The sequence below is a fragment of the Capsicum annuum genome, chromosome 5, assembly GCF_002878395.1.
Source record: "Capsicum annuum cultivar UCD-10X-F1 chromosome 5, UCD10Xv1.1, whole genome shotgun sequence".
Taxonomy (NCBI): Eukaryota; Viridiplantae; Streptophyta; class Magnoliopsida; order Solanales; family Solanaceae; genus Capsicum; species Capsicum annuum.
Window position 1 is genome coordinate 177,953,561 of NC_061115.1, and position 9,294 is coordinate 177,962,854.

General features: G+C 33.0%; 2 pseudogenes; one reads left to right on the forward strand and one right to left on the reverse strand.

The window, feature by feature from the left end:
- Positions 1–5,035: 5,035 nt before the first annotated feature.
- Positions 5,036–8,450, reverse strand: LOC107871961 (annotated as a pseudogene).
- An 8-nt stretch (positions 8,451–8,458) lies between these two features.
- Positions 8,459–8,971, forward strand: LOC107871962 (annotated as a pseudogene).
- The last annotated feature ends 323 nt before the right edge of the window (positions 8,972–9,294 follow it).

Consider the following 9,294-nt stretch of genomic DNA (forward strand, 5'->3'; position numbering starts at 1 on the left):
CATTCATCAAATGTCAAATTCATTCATCACAAAAGCTAATAAGTATCCTAGTGGCTAACATGTTAAAAGATGGACAACATCAACAACTTAGTACCGAGGAACATAATTAAAAGCAACATATTTTGAACTGGACTACTATCAAAATATTCACTGCTATGGATAAACATTCCAATTGTTAATATTTTTCCAAATATGCAACTAAAATTGATGAAGTTGTTGTGTTCTCCAATTTCTAGCAGTTACAAAAGGACTTTATCAAGGAAAGTAAAGGCAACACGATCATGGTATCTCCAATGTCCTGTGTACCAACAAATGTACAAAATGTTGATGGTCTCCACTCTATCCAGGTAATTACCCTTTAAGTATGGATCTTGAATAAATTTGAATTCCATAAACACAATTTGTTTTGATTGCAGAATAAGAAGGGTAAGAAAAAGGTGGTAGAGATTATACCAGAAAATACGCATTACCTACATACACATACATTTGAACAGAGAAGGCAAAATTGGATCATCACTAATAAGTCTCGTAGTGATGGAAGAATTGATTACGTAAGTTTACCATTCATTTCCTTTTAAATATATCAACAATACCTTCTTTGATTGTTTGTTTCCTTCTCTCCCATATGAATAAGATTTAAAATTTGTATTTATAATTGAACTGAATAACTGCGAGTGTCTTTCACTTTACTTAGAAAGAGTGTCTTTCACTTTACTTAGAAAAATATAATTACTGAATTTGATAAACAAAGTACTTTATTGTATCATTCTTCTTTGCTCTTGAATTTCTTTAAATGCATATTTGATTAGATTGTGACGAAACTAACATGTAACAATTATTGACAAATAGGAATACCATCATTTGGAAACACACAAAATGTTTAGATCTATGGCAGAGATTTACAGGTTTATGGTATATGGGGAAATTCCCAAAACAAAAAAGAATTCAAGCAAAAGTGGAGAAACATTTCAGGTTAGCTCAACAAAATTATATTAGAATAAATAATGAGATCTACTCTATTTATGAATGGTTGTTAAACGGGTAATTTGCAGGTGACCCTGAAACGTAAACCACATATACGCGGTGATTCATTGATCAGACATTATGTGGTTGGAACATGTGAAGATTGCAATGGAGTTTACATCAAAGATCGAAGAGAAGTTAATCTATCAGATTGTGATATCCCTTCCAACATTGGTAAGCTAAAATAAGGAAGTCATAATGAAACATATATTTTTTCTTTATATTGGTATTACTATTGTTGTTTTCATGTTCATTGTCACTTTCATAGTTGATTCTTATTATATTTGCACCTTTTATGTGGCCAGGAATAAAGGGAAAAAGTAAAGTTGGAGATTTATATGGAAAACAACTGGTGAACTTGGAAGATGATGCATTAACTAAACATGTGAGCTTAGGAGATGCTGCATCAAGTGCTTCTGGGAAACCCTTCTATTATCTTTGGGATTTTGAGCTTAAACTTGAGGCAGGCAATGCAAAATTTACCTAGGTTAAATTATTATTGTACTAGTTATTCAGCTAAATATTGATGAAAGCTATTTGTCCTTCGTTATTTATGAAAAATATTGAATTCCGACTTTGTTTTGTAATGTGCATGATGCTTAAATATTTGGGTTTTTATTTCTAAGACACAGTTTCTTTAGTAAAACATATAGTACTCCTTTTATCCCACTATTATTGTTCCTACTAATAATCTAAAATGCAATAGAATCAGGATAAACAAAATTACACACACACACAATATATATATAAAATCTTAAAATATGCTATTTTGTAAATGTCACGATCCGAGTCGGGGCCCTAGCCGCGACGGGCATCCTGAACCATTAAGGTCCGAGATACTCGTGTAGCTCCCCAACCCACTAGTGATCACTACAAGAAAAATGGCTATTAACGAAGGAAAATTTGGTCCCTAAAAGCCTATTTCTGGTCCTTAAAAGTCAATAGTGACCAGAAAAATTCGGTCGCCGCCCGTCCTTATAGGCTTCGTCGCTAAAAGTTAATAGTGACGAGCTTTTTTTACTGGTCCATAAAGGTTTTCAGTGACCAGCACAAATCTGATCCCTAAAAATATTTGGGTGACCAATTTTCTGGTCCTTAATTAAATATTACATGTATGTTCTTTTGGTCCCTATAGACCTTTAGCGATCATTATCTGCTCGTCCTAAGAAATACATAATCCCTGGACTATGTTTTATAGACCATAAATTATGGGCTCTAACTAAATATATAATTTTCTTTGTCCAGTTTCTCAAAATTATTATAAAATACAATATAGAGAACGAGATGCATATAAAAATATTTAAAGAAAACCTTTGTATATATTACAAACAAATGTATTTACAATTCAATTATCGTCTAGCCATGATATAAATATCATAGAACTGGTTACATAATCCCAAATCTAACATTCCTAGCTTGTATTGTAAAGTTTCAGCAATGACGATAATCAACTTTGAATAGCCAGTATGAAATCTTCAAAACTTATATCTTTAAAACATCAAAACCTGTAATTGAGAGAGTTTTCACAAGTAATTAGCATATGGAATGATCTAGTTTAGTACTTTAGAACAACTCATCACTATAAAGAGGACCTCTCCTAGAAATAAATATCATAAACATCACACGCACAAAGAAACCTACAGTATCATACGAACTTGAATATGAACTAAAATATAGTCACCTACTCAGAGCAGAACTCTAGTTCAACAAGTCACAAGGTGCTTACTATGGCTGGATTATACTCGTTCTTGTAATTGCAATGATGTCAAATAACATACTAGAATGCATTCTTCCAGACGTGAACAACCAATGGCTGAGAATAAAATAATTCAATTTGTTAGACAAGCTGGCACACCAAGTTCATACATAGTAAAGAAGAGAAAACTTGAAATGCATTTACCTGGGATGAGTTATCAGACCCATCTAAAAAAATCAAAAGAATATCCACAAGCCGTTCCTCCAGTAATGGAAACTGAAAAGGCATAGCCTTTTAAAATCGACTAACACGCTTCAAATCAATTCTAGCTTCTATGCTAAAGTCTCTACCATAAAGGGTGTCTCTCCTTTGAAAACAGCTAGTTCCAGAGTACAAAGGGCCTCCATAACCATCAGCACCGTGGAATTCCACCTTAAGTTGACGTAAAAGTAATGGTAGAAAATAGCAATGCATATTCATCAACACCAAATTGAATGATTCCAGAACTAAAACAAACTAGAGATGTACTAACCTCATCAATTACTCTTAGAGAACCATAAACTTCGTTTTTAGTAGCATTTTCGAAAGATTGTGGAAATTGCACAAAAATAATTTCATGACTTTTTTCTTCATCCATAATGAAGCAAAGAGCATCTTGAATCGATTTTGAGTTGTTCTAGTACATATCTCAATCTACATTCAGAAGTACTGGCCCATTGTTGATCTCTGAGGACAATCTGATTTGAATGTTTTAAATAACAAAATCATCCAAATGTTTATCCAACATTTCATAAAGTAACAAAAACATCTTGCTCACTTATGTGATGAACAACTGGCACTACCACTTACCAATGCATTCATCGCCCTGGCTTTAAAATTATAGAAGTGTTGAGGTCGCTTCTCTCGAGCGAAATATACCAAAGTTCGCAGTTTTACCCAGTCAATGTCCTTTGTCCCTTCATCTTTGCTTTGATTAGTATCCAGTACGCAAATAAAAGCAGATGTAGATAAGATCATATATGTAAAGTTACAATTATTCTGCCCATATACAAAAGTAAGCTGCGGATTGAATCCCATTCATCGGAGAATTGCATTATATAGAAAAGGGTGAAAAGTGAAAACATATATTTTTTGCATACATAAATTGTTGAATCAACATAAGAATCTAGTACATGGCCTAACTTGCTTTTATATACCTGCAAGATAGCAGCATGGGTTTTCTTGGATGAATATAATTCCCATTTAGAAAATCCTTTGTATTCTAATTTTGTTTGATATGAGTTTGTTCCAGCCTTGCACGCAACGTCAATTTTGTTTGTCATATCCTCATATAATCTTTGCAGCATTAAGAAAAGAAGTTGTCTATCAAACCATATATATACCTCAATATTTTATCGATTTGACCTACTATTAGCTAGTCGTAAAATTTATGCTTGAAAGTCAACAATTTTGGATCAAAAATTTTATCAAACAGAAAAAAATCTTTAAAGAACAGGCAAATAGTGAAACAAGAGTATTTGATTGGACACGAAGTTGAAGAAAGCGAAACGGACTCTTTGCACATACCAAAAGCATCTTCAAAATTTAAGGTCTTAAACATGTCATGACATTTCTATGATTGCAAGAGTATGTAACTAGGGATGAACCATTAAGTTCCAATTTGGAGAGTTTCTAAGAACATAAACGTGTCATTCTTTTTGAAATAGATTGAAACGAAGTTAATGTCATATAAATTAGATGAGAGAAAGTACCTTTATTTCAGAAAAATCTGCACCAGATTGATCTAAGAACCCTGAGAATGATCACACCCCCTCCTATAACAGGTTATTTCTGATAATTAGTCCACATACAAGAACATAAAAAATCTTTATATTTTCCGCACTTCACAAAAAAAGTTAAAATCTTATTACATTTAAGAGTAAGTACCTTATATTTGCTGCACTTCACAAAAAAATTTAAAATTTTTACTGACTATAGGTAGCTTTTCTTTTTATGCCCATGAGTTAATACCTTGTTAAGCTACATTTCGTACTCTTTATGACATAGTTGTTGGTCAGCCTATGATGCTTTATGAGTACACATGTCCTCATACTTATACTACACTTGATGCATCAAAAGATACAGATCTTAGTTCTAGCAGGTTCAGAACCGCACCTAAACTAATTCCATAGGTACCAACTAGGCTACTAACTCAGTTCCAAATAACTTTATACACCGAATATATGAATCTTTAACTTTTATATTTGCTCCAAATGCAATCAAAATATTACAATCAACAAGATTAATCTCAAGACGTGAATAAAAATGAAGGAAATATTATAGATTGGCATAAAGGAGTGCAACAAGACCAAGATAAGAGTCAGGATTCCACCAGTAGCTAGGACAAGATGTGCTGCAGCAAGCACAGGGAATACACTCATACATCGAATACAATTTAGCCCCATCACTCTTACTCTACGATAGCTCCTTCCCAGGAGTTGGTCCAGGTGTCTTCCTCTTAAGCCAAGGCTCAATATACTTATACTGATTATAAAAATTAGTCATATCAACCACCATATCCTTAATCATAAACATATGTGGCAATGGTGTAATCGTCGATGCAGAATCTAATGATATCTTCATCAAACAAGCAAGTCTGTTACAGCCGTCGATGTTCATTGCACAGGAACCATAGATCCCTATCTGCAAGATCTCCTAAATGTAAGTGAAGGATCTATTTTATTTTTTATTTTAATTAATGCATCTAGAACCATTGGACCACATTCCTTCAGATCGATTTTGTATTCCTGGAGCTCTGATTTTCCTGGGTTATCTAGATTCCATCGGTAAATTTAAAATGGCTTCAGATTCAGCTTCAATTCTACCGGCTATGCTTTGGCTTCAGAAGCATGAGAACGGCCGACGTCTAAGACCAATGTTTCTCTGGCCCGAGCCTAAAAATTATTCGTTGACAGTGAGAATCATCTTGGATTGACAAAGCCTCTTGAAGAAAAAAATTAGGGCTTTTGAGAGGGAGGTTATCTATATATTACGATAAAAGAGGGTTTTGAGGCGGAAAAATAAAGAATCTAACAGGTCAAAAAACTTCAACTAATTCTTCAATCTATCTTAAAAATCTGAACAGAGAAAAAACCACATTAAATTAAACACACAACTTTTTAGTTATACAAGTCTCCAAATAACATTTTCAATTCAACACAATAGGAAAAAAAATCACAATAAACCCCCAAATACCTGCGCAGGTAATCTCAACATCCTGATAAATCAAATTAAATTCTTAAGAGTAGCATAAACTAAACTCTTCTTAAGCTACAAATGGACATTGAACATTACAATAAATATGAACAAAATAACTATCATCAATAGCTAATGGTTCAGGAAACAGAGAAACAAATTATAATAAAATTTAGCAAGTGTTTTGTTGTCATCTAGAAAAAATAAGGATTACATGAGGAAAAGAAAGCTTAATTTGAAGTTTCTAGAGTAAAAACTGAAGTATAGAATCTAACAGGCCAAAAAATTCCAACTAATTCGTCAATCCATCTGAAAAATCTGAACAGAGAAAACCCATATTAAATTAAACACACAACTTTTTAGCTCTACTACAAGTCTCCAAAGAACTTTTTCAATTCAACTTATTAGGGAAACAAAGTCACGATACACTTTCAAATACCTTCTCAATCTTTAACCTACAACCCAATATTATTAATTTCAAACTTCACACAATAATTATTATTACTCTAAATACTTTGCATGTTCTTGGGTTAGCAACAAAGAGAGAACTGAAGTAAAAAAAAACTCATCAAGAAAAAGGATTAAAAATTCGACCTAACTTACTCTTAATTTTACCTGATAATGTACTTTATATCAAAATTTAATAGTAATTTAGTCGGATGACATAGGAGAGAATTAGATCTTGCAATTTAAGAGACCCAGACATTATCCGCTTTGGGACAAGGCCCGCACGGCTTTAAAAATCTTCACTAGGGAGTAAGGATTGTGTAACACCCCAAAAATTTATCCCGAGACGTCATACGGTGTTTGGGACCATAAGTAATCCCAAGCTAACCCTTCTAATGGCATAAATCATAAGCAACTGAATGATATGCATAAAACGACTGAGTTTACTGCACGAAAACATAATAATGATGGAATCTGAAAAAAAAATACAATATCAATGCAACTTTTACATTCTAATAAAGTCTGAAAGAGGGATTGAAAATACATAACTGACTTTAACTGACATCTGTGTAGCTTCTACTATACTGACTATAGATAGCTAGGACGGAACCCCAACTATCACTAATTAATACATAAGGGTAAGAAAGTAAAGTACACTACAAGAAAAAGGTTTATTAGAGACCAAGATTTAGCGGTGAGTATAAAATATGGTCCCTAATAACATACATACAGGGATGAAATTATTTTCTAGTCCCTAATACATATTTTCATTTTTAAAAAGTTAAAATAATAAAAATACCTAGTCTCTAAAGGCTAAAATTTCAGCGGGTCATAAAAAATTTCAGCAAAAAAGGCGCCACTTATATTAGGTTAGAAAATTTCCTCTCTCTTTCTAAGCGGCAAAATCCAAGAATTTCATCTACTTCTCTAAAAGTTGCAAGGTCTGGGTCTCTTAAATTACAAGATCTAATTCTCTCCTACGTCATCCGGCTAAATTACTATTAGATTTTGATATCAAGTACATTATCAGGTAAAATTAAGAGTAAGTTTGGTCGAATTTTTAATCCTTGTTCTTGATGATTTTTTTTTTACTTCAGTTCTCTCTTTGTTGTTTTGTTAACCCAAGCACATGAAAAATATTTAGAATACTAATAATTATTGTGTGAAGTTTGAAATTAAGAATATTGGGTTATAGGTTAAAGATTGAGTAGGTATTTGAAAGTGTATCATGGCTTTGTTTCCCTAATTAGTTGAATTGAAAAAGTTCTTTGGAGACTTGTAGTAGAACTAAAAAGTTGTGTGTTTAATTTAATATAGGTTTGTCTCTGTTCAGATTTTTCAGATGGATTGAAGAATTAGTTGGAATTTTTTGGCCTGTTAGATTCTATACTTCAGTTTTTTACTCTAGAAACTTCAAATTAAGCTTTGTTTTCCTCATGTAATCCTTATTTTTTCTAGACGACAACAAAACACTTGCTAAATGTTATTATAATTTGTTTCTCTATTTTATGAACCATTAGCTATTGATGATAGCTATTTTGTTCATATTTATTGTAATGTTCAATGTCCATTTGTAGCTTAAGAAGAGTTTAGTTTATGCTACTCTTTAGAATTCAATTTGGTTTATCAGGATATTGAGATTACCTGCGCAGGTATTTGAGGGTTTATTGTGATTTTTTTTCCTATTGTGTTGAATTGAAAATGTTCTTTGGAGACTTGTATAACTAAAAAGTTGTGTGTTTAATTTAATGTGGTTTTTTCTCTGTTTAGATTTTTCAGATAGATTGAAGAAGTAGTTGAAGTATTTTGACCTGTCAGATTCTTTATTTTTTTGCCTCAAAACCCTCTTTTATCATAATAGATAGATAACCTCCCTCTCAAAATCCCTAATTCTTTTCTTCAAGAGGCTTTGTCAATCCAAGATGATTCGCACTGTCAACGAATAATTTTCAGGCTCGGGCTGGATAAACATTGGTCTTAGATGTCGGCCGATCTCATGCTTCCAAAGCCAAAGTATAGCCATTAGAATTGAAGCCAAATCTGAAGCCATTTTAAATTTATCGATGGAATCTAGATAACCCGGGGAAATCGGAGCTCCAGGAATACAAAATCGATCTAAAGGAATGTGGTCTAATGGTTCTAGATGTGTTAAATCAAAATAAAAAATGAAATAGATCCTTCACTTACATTTAGGAGATCTTGCAGAGAGGGATCTGTGGTTCCTGTGCAATGAACATCGACGGCTGTAACAGACTTGCTTGTTTGATGAAGATATCATTAGATTCTGCATCGACAATTATGCCATTGCCACATATGTTTATGATTAAGGATATGGTGGTTGATATGACTAATTTTTATAATCAGTATAAGTCTATTGAGCCTTGGCTTAAGAGAAAGACACCTGCACCAACTCCTGGAAAGGAGATATCGTAGAGTAAGAGTGATGGGGCTAAATTATATCTGATGTATGAGTGTATTCTCTGTTCTTACTGCAGCAGGTCTTGTCCTAGTTACTGGTGGAATCCTGACTCTTATCTTGGTCTTGTTGCACTCCTTCGTGCCAATCGATAATATTTTCTTCATTTTTATTCACGTCTTGCTATTAATCTTATTGATTGTAATATTTTGGTTGCATTTGGAGCTAATATAAAAGTTTAAGATTCATATAGTTGGTTTATAGAGTTATTCGGTACCGAGTTAGCAGCCTAGTTAGTACCTATGGAATTAATTTAGGTGCGGCTTTGAACCTGCTAGAACTAAGATCTGCATCTTTTGATGCATCAAGTGTAGTATAAGTATGAGGACATGTGTACTCATAAAGCATCATAGGCTGACCAACAACTATGTCATAAAGAGTACGAAATGTAACTTAACAAGGTCATTAACTCATGGGC